General features: G+C 39.8%; 1 long non-coding RNA gene across 1 annotated transcript; it reads right to left on the bottom strand.

Moving 5' to 3' along the window:
- Positions 1-12219: 12219 nt before the first annotated feature.
- Positions 12220-13382, bottom strand: LOC147605508 (uncharacterized). The gene is made up of 2 exons (XR_015265164.1): positions 13078-13382; positions 12220-12488 (listed from the first exon to the last, which is right to left on the bottom strand). It is a non-coding gene; the product is annotated as an uncharacterized LOC147605508 (long non-coding RNA).
- Between the last annotated feature and the right edge of the window lie 5105 nt (positions 13383-18487).

The following is an 18487-nucleotide window of genomic DNA, read 5'->3' as shown; positions in this document are numbered from 1 at the left end:
GAGAACCGATGCAGCCTATCTACACTTGCCAGGGTCCATCAAGGCACACTGGTCAACTAGGTAGAGTACCTACATAAGGAGATGCACTCCATCTGTGCCAACCCACAGGGAAAGGTCATGCCCACATCCCTACTTACAAAGGTACTTTACCATGCTCCAGGGTGGGACAAACTCCCTAGGGCCATTCAGTTGGAGGAGCCAAATGCAGTGCCAACCTCTCTACCTCCCCCTTGCTCCTCTCCCACCTCTCCACCCCCCAAGCGCCACCACCCTGAACCTCAGTCTCAACAGGACTAGGTTCCACCCCAGTCTGGTTCTGGCCCACATACAGAGGCACAAGGCACTGAAGCCCACTACAATTTTATTGAGGAGGAGGCACCAAACGAATGGTCTTTTTTGACTAGAACCTATATGAAACCCCACCACCCGTGAGCTCCTCTCCATTCCCTTCTCACTTCTCACGGAAGCTAGCCCATCTTCCCCTACCTCCTCCCACAAAAACACATTGGAAACCCTCCGCTGGGCACGCACAAGCAATTTTTGGTCCCATGAGGCTTACTTTGAAGGCATCCGTTCATCACATGTTAAAGTGCCGGACTTTGCCCAAGGCTTCTCCCACTTGGCCCGAGAGCTTATCAATCAAGTGACGGACTGCATGTACAGGAAGTAGGAGCTGGCAACAGTGGCAAAGCAACAAATGTTGTTTGCAAAGGCCCAAGAGCAACAGAGCCAAGAAGCCCTTTACAACACCACTATCGCCAACATCGACCTCCAACAAGCACTGGAGGATAGAGAGTGGACCCTGGCTAGCACCCTCTCCTCACTCTCAGACTTCAAAGATGGCTATAGGTGACCCACGAAGCGAAGCAGTGGGCCCTGCATGACCTTTCCCTTGCCTAGGCGCCGAAGCACAGGACCTCCAGCACGATACTGCCCAACTCAAAGTCGCAGAAGCTCGAGCTGCCCAACACCCACTCCATCTGGCCCTATCCCTAGCGCACTCGAAATAAAGGTCAATACACCGCACGGAACTCCCCATCCTAGTCATCCCTCCACAGAACCCATCCCAACTCCTTAAATTTCATTTCCTCACTATTCGGCTCAACTTACTTCAGCATGATGTTTTCATAGACGAACCCCTCTCACAAGCCACCTTCTCCTATATCCTAACCAAACTCCCGCTTCATAGCATCTCCCTCCTAGTAACCTTCTTTTTTTTTCAAGGACAGCGCTCTTTCACCCACTCCACCATATTTTTTAAACTCCCTTCCAATCCCCTGCAAGCCAATCTTTTGAACTGGGCCCATCTCCTTCGCTACGGCCAACCCACCGAACAAGCAGACCCAATTGACCTCACCATCCCTAATGGGCTAGGCCCTTACCCCCCAAAATAGCAAAGGCCCTCTGATTTCTATGCCGCACAGGTTGAGATGTCATCTATGCAGCATACAAATCCCTCCTCTGCTATAGATCCCATCGTATTTTGCTGTGGGTCTCCTAATCCTCTACAAGCGGTGCCATCTATAAATGGAGGTTATACAGGCCATGGGCATAATGCAGTTAATGACTCCCATATGGCCTTCCCCATGGAGTTCACCCCCCAAGATGCCGCAGAAGCCAAAGCTTTCTTCCACTCCAAAAGCCCTGCAACATCTCCTCTGATGAAGATGACAATGACAACAATCACAGCGGAGGAGCCCCAGACACCCACCCCCATCAGCAACCCCCACCTTCATCTCCACCGCATATCAAGTCCCTCCTCCTAGCTCATCTCACCCCAGCACCAGCACCCAACCACAACCACCCCCAACCAGCACCACCACACTTCCTCTCTTCCCTTCATAGTCCTCTACACCCCCTTACCTCCCCACTCCAACTCCATCACCAACTCCTTCCTCACCTACCACTCTCAATATCCACTTAGGCCTTCCCAAGGGAGTTACCAAAAACCGAGCGAAAACCTCCAAGTGATGAAAAAAAGGAGGTCATTACACCCACCCCATCTACTCAATTTCAAGGAGTTCATGGCAATGTGAGCTATAAGGCTATGAGGGAATTGAGACAATGCCATGACCTTGATTTCCTTGAATATCTTGAGTTCCATGACCTTGATTGCCTTGAGTCCCATGATCACATGATAGAGAAGGAAAAACAACGCAAAAACAAGCCCCAGTAGCCCCATGAAGAAGCAAACACGATGTCGTGTTGTTAAAACCCTAAGATCTCTCTAGATAATTGTTATGCATAAATATGCATAAATCAGGCATAAACTCATCCACCCGACCATCCCCAAGCCCAAGGGATGCACACATGAATAATAATGAAATACATCATACCTTTACCTTGATGTCCCATACCATCAAGAGGTATAACTCCAATCCAATAGCATGTAACTATAGTGTGAAATGGTATAGGTGAGTAGATATGATCCTCTACAAGAGAGCATAACCTAACCTAGCCCTCAAGCTAACATCAAGAGACCATAGCCTAAGCCTCAAGATAACATAGCCTTGGCCTCCAAGCCTCCAAGCGTCAAGCCTCCCTTGATGAGTGTGCCCCATGCCCCTATTATATAGGAGGGCCCTCAAGTGACCCTTGACTCTCCATTTTCCATGTGTGACCCTTGGATGCTTGACCCTAACCTTAACCCTTAAGGTTAGTCCTAACCCATGCTCCACTAGAGCTTGTTCCCATGATCCCATGCTCACAAGCCTAATGTGGGTTAGTCTCCTAGTATATGCACACATAATGTGCATATACCATACTTCCCCTCTCTCAAAACATTGCACTCTTGCAATGAAAAGAAGGAGAACCGACTCCCAAGTCGAATCCTCTATTTCCCTATCTTTCCACCTAATTTTAACTTCAAGGATTAATCGCCTACAAAGTTTCCTTTCCCTAAATTCAAGTACCTTATCAGGTTCATGTGGAACATAGGATAATTTTTCGACTTCAACGAGTTCTTGAGGAGTAACTATGTTATCCTCACCTCCCAGTTTTCCTTTCAATCTATTGATATGAAAGACTAGATGAACTCTAACATGTGGAGGTAGTTTAAGTTCATACGCAACCATGCCAATCCGATGTATAACTCAAAATTGACCACAATATCTAGGAGATAAATTCGAGCATTTTCCTATTGACAAAGTCTGAAAATCTTTAGAAACTTTTAAATAAACCAACGCTCCTGGTTCAAAAGACCAAATTGAGCGTCCTCTATCAGCATAGAACTGTGCCCTATCCTGAGCACTCTTGATTGAATCCCGAGCTTCGGTCAGCATTTCTTGCATATCACGTAAGAAATCCCTCGATGCATCAAGCTTGATGTCCTTAAGACCGACATCAATACGTGCCCTGGGTTGATACCCATACTACATAAGCATGAACGGACTAAAACCAATAGCCGTATATTTAAACTGTTATAGGTAAATTCCATCATTGGAAAATATTTTTTTCAATTTGATGCTTTTCGAGAGACATATGCACGAAGCATATCCTCTACAATCTAATTCATACGCTCCGTTTGCCCATCAGACTGTGGATAGTCATAGGAATTCATACTCAAAGTAATTTCCTCGTTGTAAACCATTCGAAATAAAATAGAAAAATATGGCATTATAACAGCAAAAACCAGGGATTCATCGACGCCCCGATGTACCCACATCTGCACATGGAATAATCGACGTCCCGAGTTACCCATATCAACATAGAGAGTCATCAGTGTCTCGATGAGTCACATATGTCCATCCGTAAACCATCAGGTTGACTGTATAAATCACCTAAAGTATGGAACTAGAAAAAGAAATGCCAACAAAGAAAAAATCCAAATTTTCTTAATCCGAACACAACAAGATAAACTCGTTGAACTCTAAAGAAAGAGATTTCAACAAGTGAAAATGCCGACGAGATTACACTCATCAATACATGCACGCTATAGATAAAAGAAGTTTATCTAGAGAATGCCCACACTATAACTTCTAGTGAATTTAGAAAATGAGATTGTCTTTGAATGTTGAGGTAATCATGCTAAGTGATGTAAACAAAGCAACAATCTTGAGCCCAAATTATCCCATAAGATAATATATGTGAGGGATCGCTAGCGTCCCATACCACCATGATACCACCCATACATACCTTACCAATTTGAAACTCCCTATAGTATGCCGTCTAGAAACCTTGATGTCCCATACCATCAAGAGGTATAACTCCAATCCAATAGCATGTAGCTATAGTGTGAAATGGTAGATGAGTAGATATGATCCTCTACACAAGAGAGCATAACATAACCTAGCCTCAAGCTAACATCAAGAGACCATAGCCTAAGCCTCAAGATAACATAGCCTTGGCCTCCAAGCCTCAAGCCTTCCTTGAGTGTGCCCCATGCCCCTATTATATAGGAGGGCCCTCAAGTGACTCTTGACTCTCCATTTCCCCCATGTGTGACCCTTGGATGCCTGACCCTAACCTTAACCCTTAAGGTTAGTCCTAACCCATGCTCCACTAGAGCTTGTTCCCATGCTCCCATGCTCACAAGCCTAATGTGGGTTAGCCTCCTAGTATATGCACACATAATGTGCATATAACACGTGTTTTCTTCATGGGAATGCTTGGGCTTTTTTTACCTTGTTTTACCCTCTCTCTCATGTGCTCATGGCACTCAAGGTAGTCAAGATAGTCAAGGTCATGGCACTGTCTCAATGCCCTCACAACCTTATAGCCCACATTGCCATCATGGGCTTATAAACCGGTTCCATGCATTCAAGGAGGCAGGTAGACCTCATGGCCTCACGGCCTTATAGCCCACATTGCCATCATGGGCTCATAGCCCTCATTGCCCTCATTGCCCTCATGGCCCTCTTTGCCTTTGGCCTTTTCAAGGGCTATAATAGCCTTTGTACTTATTCATTAGGCCTCTTAGCTACTTGCTTTGAGGTTGAAAGTTGAACTTTATGCTTATCCGTAGCCTTGGATGTTCCCTTGGATACATCCCTTGTCTTGGTTTGAAGTCTTGTGATGGCATTGAGGGGGACTGTATGGATTAGCCCTTCCTACTTAACAAGTTAAGGCTCACCAAAGTGGTTGATGTTGCCACTAGGGCAATCATGACTCTGTTGGGACAATCCTTATAAGCATGTTCAAATCCACACTTATAACATGTGCCTTCATATGGAAAGCCATTGATGTTCAGCAGTAGATTTGGGGTACTTGGTGTGTGATCACTTTATGAGGACACTTGGAAACACACCATGTGTACTCTTGCAATAATGGGGAAGCATTGTGAAGACATAGAATGGCATGTTATTGCGGTCTCTCACTCCTATTGCACCATGGTAGCATGAACAAGGAGGCATAATCTACAGCTCGACCCTATTCTTATACCATATACTACTTGTATGGATCTTACTACTCATAAGACTCATAGCTCTCCTATTTGGGGTACTTTGTACCTGTAGGTAAGATCAACGAGTACTACTATACTGGTGGTGGTTGAGGAACTAGTTAGTTTGGTAATACCTCAGAGTGGGTATCTTATGCCAACTGGATGAGGAGTGGTATCTCAATCTAGTAAGGCTAATTGTGGTTACCTTAGCACTAGAAGCACATCTATCATGGTGCTAGAGTCCATCGTTCCTTGGTACCAATAATGAGATATATCATCGTTCTCATGGTGCTAGCAATGTGCATAAAACAATTATGGTCTTGTCCTTAGTAATGGAAACTCTATACTTGTATGTTTTTGGTAGAAAATTGTGTACCAAATCATATCTCTTAGTAATGAATCTCTTAACAATGGTTTTGGCCTTAGAAATTCTTGTATGGTTTCATGGCAAATTATGATCCAAACCAAATCTCTTCATGGAAATAAGTGAATGTGTGCAACTTGTGAAATTGATGACCTTGAGATTTCCCTTGGGGCTAGCCCCCTAACCAGTTGTTGCTGAGGAGAGTGTCGGTGCCAACTTATTTGTGCTTATGTCCTTAGCTAGAACGTTTTTTTCTACCTTCTAGTGTCGTGGTTTTGGGCTCCCTTAGTTGTTAAACTAGAATGCTTTATGTTTTCGATTATGTGCATCCCTTATCTCTTGGTTTGGTTGGATGACTTCTTCACCTCTATCTTGTAGATTTTCTACTAGGTCCACTCCCTCTCATGGCCTTGCAGAGCAACAATCGTTAACACTAGTTTGGTACCAAAAAAGGACACTTAAGTGTCCTTTTTCGGACGATGCAAATAAAATGCTACTTGCGCTAGGAAAGACATATTCAAAATCCCTCTTGAGGAGTTTGAATATGTGACCTAGTGTGTCTTTAAAAAATGTAACCTTGCAATTTGGATGCTGGCACGATAAGGAATTACATGGTGCCCCTTAGTAAGCTACAAATATTAATTGTTTCAAAATGTCAAAACTGCACACAACAAAAATTCTCGATTTAGATTCTTGAGTCATACGCATTACATTCCTTAGTAAACTTGCAACATTTTGTCTATATAGAATAATTCCACTAAGGTACATTGTGTACAAACATAATTTGGGCACCTAAAACCTTTGTTTCATGGTTGTTGAGAGAGAATTTAGAAATTTTGAAAAATGTAGCACGATTGAAAAACTAAGATAGCGCTCAAGTAGCAAGATTTACTTGAGCTTGGGACCCCAAAAAATATGTATTAACTTGGTTTTGAACTATATAATCATTTTCGATTGCCAATTTGCACTAACATAACCCTAGTTTTATGGAAGTACCTTTGGAAGGCCAAAATTTTTCTCTTTTTCAGCATCTTGGTAATTATGAGATTTTTGTTATAGTTCACAAGTAGCTTAGGAACTAGGACCTAAAGGAGATTGTGTTGTTTTGAAACCCCAAGTTCTACCAATTGACTTTTACAAACATGAAAAACATGATTTATTCAAGAAGTTATAGGCATTTTATGGGATTTTTGACAAAACAGCTTCAAATTTCAATGAAAATTTCAAGTTAGAGTTTTTTGTCAAATTTCTAATATAGCTTGTGTTTTGACATCATAAAAAATCTCCTTTATTTTTTGACTTTTAACCGACCTATGGTTGAAACAAGGTGTAGAAATGTTGTTTCTAGGTTCCCCGAAAAATTCCAAAGTTTTGGTGAGAAACAGGACACTAAAGTGTCCTGAGGACACCTTTAGTGTCCAATTACAGAACTAGTGTTAAATATATATTGTCTAGACCTATAGAGATGGTCATAAAGCATGTTATTCTTGAGACCAATCATGAATTGGTCAATGAGTGATATGTCATCCAACCTTTCTCTATGATTATTTGGATGATGTGTCCCCTTTCCCTTAGTTTGGGTGTATGGCTTCTACATCCCTATCTTATAGAATATCTACTAGGTTCACTACCTCGTGGTTGGTAACACTCATCAATGATGTAGTGTCGAGACGATCATGAAGCCTCTTGCTCTTAAGAGATTGTCATGAATCAATTGATGGAGTAGTAGGTCATCATCTAGTATTTCTCTAGGACTATATCTCACACAGAGATACTTGGCTCTGGAAATGTAGTCCTACATGGTTTCTCCTTCCTTGTGCTTGAGGTTATAGACTACATCTCACATGGAGATACTTGGTGCTGGAAATGTAGTCCTACATGGTTTCTCCTTCCTTGTGCTTGAGGTTATAGATTTGATCAATCACCTCACTAGGTGGCTCCACTGGGTAAGAATCCTCTAATGAAAGTGTGACTCAAGACCTCATGAGTAGACTTTTCAAGTGGATGTAGTGACCTAAAGCACTGGGCTATGAGATCAATGGTCAACATAGGAAAAATTCAAAGAAGTGCAATGGATGCACTTCTTTTGAAAACTCAAATAAGTGCAATGGATGCACTTCTTTGAAAATTTAAAAAGAAGTGCAATGGATGCAAGGTCGAGCTATGGGAGTAGTGTGTGCAAATTACAAAGGTTTGCTAACAAGACGATTAAGCACATGGGCAACCTCTAAATGGATGCAAGCACTCTGTGATAAGTGCATAAGGTGTAAGGCTCCAGTACGAAAGTAAAAAAATGCTAAATACATGGGTTGATGGTCTACATCAACTAACAATGGGTTTTCAATGCTCAAAGATTGAAATAGCCACATTGGTTAACATCACTATTCTATGCATTATTGTTCCTTTTGAATTTTTTAAACTAAGTGCTTATGTATATAATTTTGGGATTCAGCTTACCAGATTATGTATAATGTCGACTAATAGATTTCTTATATATACATAGAAATATTCATTCTAGTTTTGGTCCCAATTGAGTCTTATACATAGCATAGAAAGTCTTTCTAGTTTTGGTCCCCCAATTTAGTCTGATACATAGCATAGCCTTTCTAGTTTTGGTCCCAATTGAGTTCTTGTTGTGTGGTGAAAGCTTTAATGTTTTCCTCTCTCTCTTGTGGTGATATCTTCAATGTTTGCATCTCTCTTGTGAATTCATGAAGGTGGATTATGTGTGTGTGACTTGCTTTTGGTGATGTTTCTTGCTCTCTCTCTCTCTCTCTCTCTCTCTCTCTCTCTCTCTCTCTCTCTCATCGCGTTAGATTTCTCTTCTTCTCCCCCAAATTGTGATTAATACTCTCTCTCTCTCTCTCTCTCTCTCTCTCTCTCTCTCTCTCTCTCTCTCTCTCTCATCGCGTTAGATTTCTCTTCTCCCCCAAATTGTGATTAATACAAGGCATTGGAGTGGAGGTTGAGCTTCTTCATAGCTCTATCTTCTTTTACTCTTACCCATTTTTGTAATGCTTCTATACAGTATGACAACATGGTGTGGCAACGTAGGATTTGTAGGAAAGGATCTAGCATCCCCACAATAGGGGATTGATCTTATAAGATGGCTAGGGTGCATAGTTCCCACAAGAGGGGGTTGATCCCATATGATGGCTAGCATGCATGGTTCCCACATTTTCCATTGCATTCTCACTTCATAGTTCCCACGTTGACCCTTGCATTCTTAGTTCATAGCTCCCACATTACCCCTTTTATTATCACTTCCTTGCATTCCTTCTTCTTAGTTCCCACATTAGATTGTTCTTTCGTGAACATCTTTGGTGCCATTGTTAGGGATGGGTCAAGAATGGCGTACCAGCATAGGTCCCCCTGCATTTTATTGCTTAGTTGTGTCAAAGGCATTGTCTAGTTGGATGCAAGTTCATCAGTTGTGTGTGTTAATTGATTTTTTTTTGTTTCTTTATTTGGAGAATCAAAGCATTGGAGTGGTGGGAAGGTGCTTCCAATTATGGGTAGCAACAAGTAAGTGGTCCATCGATTCCTCCATTGATTCAAGCTTCTTCCTCAACTCAATTTCTTTGTTTTTGGTTCTTTATAGGCACGTATGGTTTATTTAAACCATTAATCACTTAATTTACATAGCTTTTACATCAGTAAGTAGATTAGGTGTAGGAATTAGACCATATTAACATTAATCATTAGAAAATAAAAAACTAAGAGTAATTTAGGTCGATTAGTAATAGTGTAAATTTCTCACTAATTCTCTACATGCATGCTATCTAGCTATGTATATTCCTAGAGGATTTGGCCACGTATGTAAACAAGGAATCTAATCAAATCTAATATTATATCATATTAATTATAATTAATTCATTCCATTGGGACACTTGTCGATTTCTATAACTAATTCATTCCATTGGGACACATGTCAATTTCTACAACTATTGATGTAAATTGCTAATTCCATCAAGACGTACCTATAACTACTGATGTAAACTGCTAACTACCACAAAATTTGACCATCTAGGAAGTGACAAGTGTCAATGTATGTATTAGGGCCATATCTAAGCCTTTTAAAATAACATATACGCTTGCTTGGAAAACCCCAAGAAGGATACCTGTTTGCCATAATGATAAACTTAACTTCACCATGATTTGCCATGTCCGCTCCTAGATCGTATTTATAGCACCACCATGATTTTGTCTTCCCACTCCTAGATCTTATTTATAGTACTCTTCTGCATGATTTATTAAACTAAGTGAACACTATAGCACTTTTGAGCATGATTTGTCAAACAACTAAGTAACACTAGAGCTCCCAAAAGTAAATCATTGGCACAACATGCAAAAATGAAGTCTCTAATTCAGGAATCAAAACTACTCTTTATGATATTAGCATCCTCTATGGCATTTATCTTATGATCCTCCATGATAGTGGCCTTATAACACTTAGAGTAAACCTTAAATTTGAAGCCTTGGAGCCTTCTTGAGGCATTTTACCCTTCACATAAAAAATTTTATCCTTCAAATGAGAAAGCTGTATTTTGAAAAGTCCTTTAATATGCCATTACTAGATAAAATCAACAAAAAGTGATTAAATTATATCCTTCAAATAAAATAATGGAGCCAACGTTCAAATCTGAGGCCTAGTATCCTAAAAAATTTAAAGCCTTTAGAGCCCTTCTTCACGCATTTTTCCCTTCACAAAATTTTACCCTTCAAATTAAAATCTTACTTTAAAAAGCCCTTTAATATGTCTCCTTTACTATCCCTTCTTAGGTAAAATCAAAGAATAGTGGTTAAGATCAAATTTGAGGCTAAGTCTTGAGGCTTTTTTATATCATTTATGTGCATTAAAAATATGAGAATTTGAAGTTGTTCATTTTCCATGCTCTTGATGTTTTTGTCAAGATGAAACACATCTAGTGTGCAATTAAGAAAATCTAGGTTGATTCTAATGTTGCCTTTCTTTTCAATGGCTCCTTTTATCTTTGAAACAAGAGAATATGCAACTACATGCATTCAAACCTATGGCCTCTTCGAGACTCTCAAGCTTTATAACCACACCCTATGAAAATATGTGTGCATATAGCTTTTGCACTATTTAATATCGTTACATGTGTAGCTTTCATAGAAATCTTTTGATGTCCAAGAAAGTAAGTATAATGTCATGTTAATAAACACATGAAACAATACTTTTTATGGGATTATACAAACTTAACTATATATTTGATGTTTGTGGAATTGAATTTATGAAAGTTTATCCTAGGTTTAAACATGAGCTTGTCACTAATGTGGAGGGAGACAAAACTAGATTTTCATTTAGAGAGGAAGAAGGCAAGAAAGAGAAGTGTTTACAAAGATGGGGTGGAGATGCAAGAAGTCAAGATATGGAAAGAGATGGATATTTCAAGAGGGGAAGTATACAAAGAGGGGAGGATGTGTTAGATGTTGAAAGAGAGATGAATGTATGTAGAGAAAGAGTGGACTTGGCCATGCACAGAAAGAGAGAGAGAGAGAGAGAGAGAGAGAGAGAGGGGGGGAGGGGAGGGGAGGGGAGGGGAGGGGAAGGGGGAGGAAGATGGGGGAGTTAGATATTAAAAGAGAGATGAATGCATGGATGGAGAGAGAGAGAGAGAGAGAGAGATACCTACATGAATCCAAGAACATGCCCAAATTCACCTTATAAGAAAGTGCAATTTATAACCTCATGGTAGTCATCCACAAGACAATAAACCATCATGCATAGTATGGACTAGATACTACGACATTTCCACTAACGTCATCAATGTCCAATAGTGGATGTAGAACTTGGTATCAATATATACTTCCACACACACACACCCCACGCACCCACACACACACACACACACACACACACATAACAGCATACATTCATAAAAATGTCTGAGTACTGAGTTTCAGTCGGAGCTCCGAAGCTGTAGGACAAACTTAACCATAAGGAAGTCTAGCACTAAGGATCATAACAAATAGAAAGAATTATTATAACAAAAAGGCATTTGATAGGGCATATGCACCACTAAAGATAGAAAGAATTAACACAATATCAACTCGCTTCAACTTGGTCGAAAGAGAGATGTATAGAAAGAGATTGAGGGTAAGACATAGGTAGGAAGCAACAAAGTTAGTCTTTCAAGAACTGCCATTGGCAATTAGTGAGTTCAAAATAATTATTTTGAAACAATTACCACATTCTTTATTTCAAATAAGGACAACACATTTTTAAGGATGCTTGGCTATCATTTTTATAACCCTAATACAATACCTCATCTAACAAAAAATGTTTCTAATGGTGGATGAATTGCTTATCCAATGAGAACTATAAAGTCAAATTTTAAGCAATGAGAAGGGTAAAATAAATTATTAGTCTATTTTGGGGATGCTTACAATAGATGTTGCTTCATGCATTTTTTGTGCTCTTGATTCAAATTCTTAGATGGAAAACTTGAAGTTGAAGTTTGGAAAAATGAAATGTATTAGTGGAATACATGTTTCTTATAGGGATTAAAGCTCATTTTAGCCTTCAAAGAAACCCGCCTTTGAGATTGGGTCACAAAAGAGGCAACCCACCTTTGAAATTGGGTCATAGAAGAGGCAACCTTAGTAAATTTCTTGAGTGATAGGTTCACTTGAAGCCAATGCACCTTGTTGAACTTGGAGAAAGATACCTTGTAGGCTTGAAATTTCAAGGCTAGAGTGGGATTCAAAGCTGAGTATAACCTTCAAAAGAAGCCCACATTTAAAAATTGGGTTTCAAGACAAGGGGCTTTTTTTTGGGCAGGACGGTGGGGGGGGGGGGGATGCGGGGGGTTCATTTGTATGTGAGGTTAGGAAACCAACCCGAGACCCATGGGGCTTTGGGGGTATGCTTGACTGCGCCGCATATCATGCATCTATATGGGGAGGAAGTGTAAGGAGAGGCGAAACATGGGCCCCATATCTAGGCACACATAGAACGCACTCACGCATCCCAAGCAAAGGTACCTTGAGGGCCTTCAATTTTGATAATGTGTAGAAGAACAAGGCAAGGCAAGGCCAAGTTTGATAATGTGTAGAAGAACAAGGCAAGGCTTGCCCAAGTTTGACAAAAGATGCACCATTAGATGACTAAGAAAGAGAGAGAGAGAGAGTGTGTGTTTTTTTGGGGGGTAGGGCGGGTGTATGTGTGTGTGTGTGGGAGGTGGGAGGTGGGTTATGACCACTAATGTCTCTGTTGTGAGCCTCCAGAGGATACAAGTCCATATGTGAAGTCAATTTTTCATCTTTAGAATACACTTTAAGAAGATTAATAGTAGATTGATTGAGTTACCTGGTCCAAGTGTAGACAGGGTCGAAAAGCCTTCAGATCTGAGCCATTGAAAGCCGGACACAATCAACGGTGGCATGTGAGTATTAATCCACAAAGGCTGGCTCAGGCACTGCAAGATAGTTGCAGGAGATGGCCTGTGCAGGCTAAAACGATGAAAGCCACTGCAAACACTATGAGGGCCACGCACAAGTACATGAGAAGCTCCACTGATTTTTGCATGGTGGCCTTGGCCAGAACGATTGAAGGTAAAGTGAAGTTCAGGGATTAGGAAAGGTGGGTAGTCCCACACCTCCTTCCTTTAGAAAAAAGTGGCCTCCTTTTTTATACTCCTTAGACAATTTGGTCCCTTTCACATTGCTTGAGAATATTTGACACATTGGGCGCCCTAGGAAATATCATACTAAGAGTTTGAGAGAAGACAAGACCACTCTCTTCCACAACAAAGCATCCTCCTCACCATATGGAGGCACAATTCTCGCCCTAAATTCCACTTGAACCTTCTCTCTCAAAAACATGCACCCACTGTCTATCTCTGTGCTAAGCCTTGAGAAGATTCTTCTTTATCGTTAATTCATGGCATAAGAAAGTGATATCATTGGCATTTATGCTCCACTACCACCACTGCAACCACTGCCCATCTCTATGTGGTGTGAAAGGTACCAATATGCAAGTAAACATCAACACTTTAAAGCTACTAAGGGTCGTAAATAAACCATATTAACTATATAAACAAACCAACTTGCTAAATATCAAAAAACTAAAGGATGCTAACTTTGAAAATTTGTGAATGCTTAAAGAGGTGAATGGTACAAGGGGCCAAATAATTTGGTAGAGGCAAGGTAGCTCATTGATTGCAACAAGTCAACAAAAAAAGTAAAAGGCCACTTCGTTGGAAAAGTAGCACTGATTAGACTTATTTATAGCCACAAAACATCCATGGCTACTATTCATAAATGAATGTAAAAACTTTGTTTCTTCAATGGCATATGTTTTGTCATGTCACTAAAGCTCCTAAGAAATGGATAAAACTTTGTATTTGATTTTGAACACTATGCATCTTAAATATATATTGAGAATAGTATTTTGTTCTTTAGTAAAATTGACCAATATCACCACTGAGACTATTTGTAATGGATCTCGAACCCACTTTGTGCCAATATGTATTGAACCTATTTGACTTACACTTTCCATCTAGATGATATATGCAAACCCTTAGTTAAGTGTTTGAGATCATAATAAGAGGCTTGGTTGGTTCTTTGTGAACATTTAATATTAAAAACATCATTTTTATCACCATGTTTTGAACTCCATCATGGTTAAAACAAGAGTTTTGCAAGTTTCAATTTGCTATTAAGTGTCTCTATGTTCTAATGCCACATGAACTTTTTGGACTATCCTTTTAACAAAGTATCTACCTAGACCATAGCCCATAACCATGGTAAAATCATGAGTTTTAGTAAGCTTTTAATTTATACTAGATGTGGCCTTAAAAAGATCCTATCCTCTAAGACTATTAAAATTCATTGTATGACAAGGCATCACTTATACAAGTGAAGCAAAGATTCTAATAGGAAGTAAAGGAGGCCAAGCTATAATGAGCTACAAAGATTATGTGATATCATTTTGAAAGGCCAAGCTATAATGAGCTACAAAGATAATGTGATATCATCTTGAAAGATCGCCATCCTCAAGATTTAGCACATAATATTAAGGGCTTATGAATGTTATGAAGAGGAATCATGAAGAAATAATAAAACAAACTTTTATACTATACTTTTGGCCAAGTGGCATAAGGAATAACCCACCACATCTAATACATTTCAACAAGACATTTATCTCACCAAATCTAATACACTTCAACAAGACATTTATCTCACCAATTCTAATACACTTCAACAAGACATTTATCTCACCAAAGGATTAGGAATATATATAAGAAGAATAATGAAAGCTAAGAATAACACTCACCCCAATGTCAAGACATTTAATTGATGATGAACTATTTATAACAATTAGGATGAAAAGAACAGACATCAACATAAACAACTAAAATATAGTAGGCTTTGCAAGTTAAAATGTGGATCTCTAGGCCTTAACAGAAAAGCTTTCAAGAAATAAAATGAAGAAGAAAAGTGTTAAGCATGCAAGCGGTACCACAATCTATATGTTCTATGAAGAGAACATGTATCCCATTATTGAGAAAATGATTTAGCTAAATGATTGACTCTACTCAAACTACCACACTCAAGTGGTGTGGTATCATTTGTAATCAAAGGTGATAACATTGAGTGCTAATAAAATTTAAGAAAGTACATTGCTTGTTAACCTAATCAACACTAATCAAAGGGTAGTCAAAGGTCAGTGTGATCAAAGGATTGCAACACACACAATTTTGGGTCAAGGTGCATATTGCCTAAAAATAGCAACTTTTGGTGGAACAAAAAATGGCTTGTGGGATAGCAATCACTCACCTATTTGTCCACCAAATTTTGTTGGAATCGGACCACCTACCAAAAATTAAAGTATCGATAAATAGTAAGTGGGTCTAAGGGAGGTCACACATGTGCCAAGTTGATGTCAAAATATGGGCAAAGTAAGATTATGACTGCTATCATACCATAGAGACAAACGCTCAAGACATGTACACGCTATAGATTCAACACAACTAAGTTGGAATGGGAGTCTACAACATCAACTAAGAATGGGTTTCCAATGCAACAAATGTGTGGAACTAGATTAAGCATTTTGGCCTTTCTCATCAATTAACAGGTAATGTCTAGCAATAGAAACTCATGAATGGCACAAAGGTATGCCTAATAATGTGCCATAGGCTTAATTAATCTATAGTGAATAAAGGGTAGAGGGCTAGGCTAAGGTATAATTGAGTTGTGGGCACTAGACAAGTGAACCACCCACACTTGTCTCATCCACAATCAATTTCTTTGCTTTAAGCCAACCACACATTGCATTATCTAAAACTTTGTGCAGTTTCTTGATTCCCCTCTTACTAATGATTCTTGCCACTCTCCAATGTGATTTGCTTGCACCAATGTGTCTATGAGGGAATTTTCTTCTATTTAAGCTCTTGTCTTTAGGATTTGAGCGAGTGGGCATGTGTTTAGCTCTAGATTAAAGTTTTATGTATGGTTATGAAGACCAAACATGCATAAGTGCTTCTTGAGTGAAATAACAAACCATCTTTGCTTGAGTTGCAATCTATAATGAATGGGAGTGGAATCAACAAAGGCTATGGAGTAAGAAAGCTTGTGATATTCAACTATGAGAAAGAATTGAGTAATTGAGAAGAGGTGAGAGAAGGGAGTGTGAGGGAAGGAGAAGTTGTGTGAGACCCAATGGGAGATAATCTTGAGGGGCGGGGAAGTGTGTAAAGAGTCTTACTCAAAATCCCTTCTAGCACCTTCAGTAAGAATACACAAGGGAAGCAAAATCTTCACAACACAAAGCACTGAACTACAGAAAGAAGTAGAGAGTAAACAATATTATTGCTTACAAACTTTGACTACAATATTGATGGTTGTTGACTCACCTATGTGCTCCGAGTAAGGAGCTTTGATGGCAATCTAGATAGACTTAGGACAAAGGATGTCTTGCTTTATAAGAGCGCTTGAACACAATGAACTCAAGGATGTCTTGTATTTAAGCACTCTCACTTTTACAAGAGCGCTTGAACACAATGAACTCGATGATGAATAAAGGTTGCCAAACTAGCTGCTATACCGTACCCAAGATCGCCATGGACATAGATCACCTAGGTCTATATATGGTGCCTTGGACAAAGGTCGTGTAGTTGGCCAAGCCACGACTTAGTCCAAAATGACCAACCGATGATAACATCTCGTTGACACCATATTAGACTACAACACAATCTCATAGGGACTGTGAGTTACTCCCATGGGCATCTGAGACCATCTAGACCTTCAAACGAGTCTTGCAGCCCGAGAGTGATGTGTCCTCAATTTACTGTCCACATTTTTCTCACAATTGCAATCACATAGCTCGTATAAGAACGCATCTTACTTGGTAGAGTGCCAAGTCTACATAAGACATCTCCTAGCCACATTTGGCCACCATCTAATGTCTAAATTGGGAGCTGATGGGGGTGACCAGGTGCTAATGCCTCATATAGGAGCCTCACATAATAGAGCACATTTGTCACACCCCATAGTAAACAACACGATGGTGGAGCATTGAGCAATTTTTTTCCAAAGCCTTATAAGCACCTTACATAGGACCATAACACAAATCACCCTAAATCTTCTTTTTGCTATCATTTTAATGGCCGCAACCAAAAGAAAACATCTATCAAAGTAGATCTGCCTAGAAGCCTAGATCACTTTGTCATGCTATGCATTCTTGTATAATGAAAAATTACAATGATGCAAGAAACCCAAATGATGGAGAAGAGGTAAGGAAAGGAGCAACTCTGGCTTGGGACATCAATTCCCGTGTATATAAAGTGAGCCGGTTGCCCTAGATGAGGCTCATTAGTTTTTCTTTAACCACTTTAATGCTCATTATGGTGTCAATTGAGCTTATTTCCCCAAGAAGCTTTTCGGTGATCATTCACTGCATTATTATTATGGATCTTAACTAAGAAGTTCATGTCCACACAGTTTACATAGAAAACATTACATCAAAAAACAGCACACGTCAACTTCATGTACAAGGAGAGATGATTATGATAAATACATACAATGGTGATTAATAGAGATACAAGGCATGCACCATTGCAACATTCTTATAGGAAATTTTGAAGTTTTTGGAAGTCTCTCAAGGTAAGTTCACTGTACCATAAAGGCAAGGAGTACCGTAACTGATCTAGTCTATGACATCCACAAACTGAGAAAATTATAAAATTATATATATATATATATATCATGTAAGGAAATGGATAGTTAGCCTCCAGTTGCCAGACCATGCAGCATCTCTAAATCATGTTTATTAGCTTTTTGAAGCTCTTTCTTTCCAAATTCAAAAGCAACTAGTTGGCCTTTTAGGACTTGAAGTTCTCACCTTCTTCCTTAGTGAATTCCAACAATCGAACTCACAGAGCTATTTCTTCATTAACAATTGTTTTCAGGCTGATCCCGGCCTGTGAGCCAACGTTGCTCCGCATAGGAAACCGCCGCGATAAAAGCTGACCGTTCTATTGCTGTGATGGGCTTCTATATTTTAGCAGTAACCAGCTCCTTCTGTGTTCCCAAGTTGCAGTTGCCTGCTTATTCTGTTTCAAGAGCTGCTTGATCTACACTTGACCCAGATCCACTTACTAGGTGAACCAGGTGAAGGCGTGTCAGTTTGGGTGGAAATCAAAGTAAAGAGGCAGCACTGCAACATTTTTAAATCGCTTGCCACACTGATTGGAGACGTTCCTAGGAGGCTTCACGAA

Source organism: Cibotium barometz, chromosome 59 (genome assembly GCF_041138505.1).
Source record: "Cibotium barometz isolate CiBa-2024 chromosome 59, ASM4113850v1, whole genome shotgun sequence".
In the NCBI taxonomy this organism is placed as follows: Eukaryota; Viridiplantae; Streptophyta; class Polypodiopsida; order Cyatheales; family Cibotiaceae; genus Cibotium; species Cibotium barometz.
This window is presented reverse-complemented; position numbering and strand designations above follow the sequence as displayed.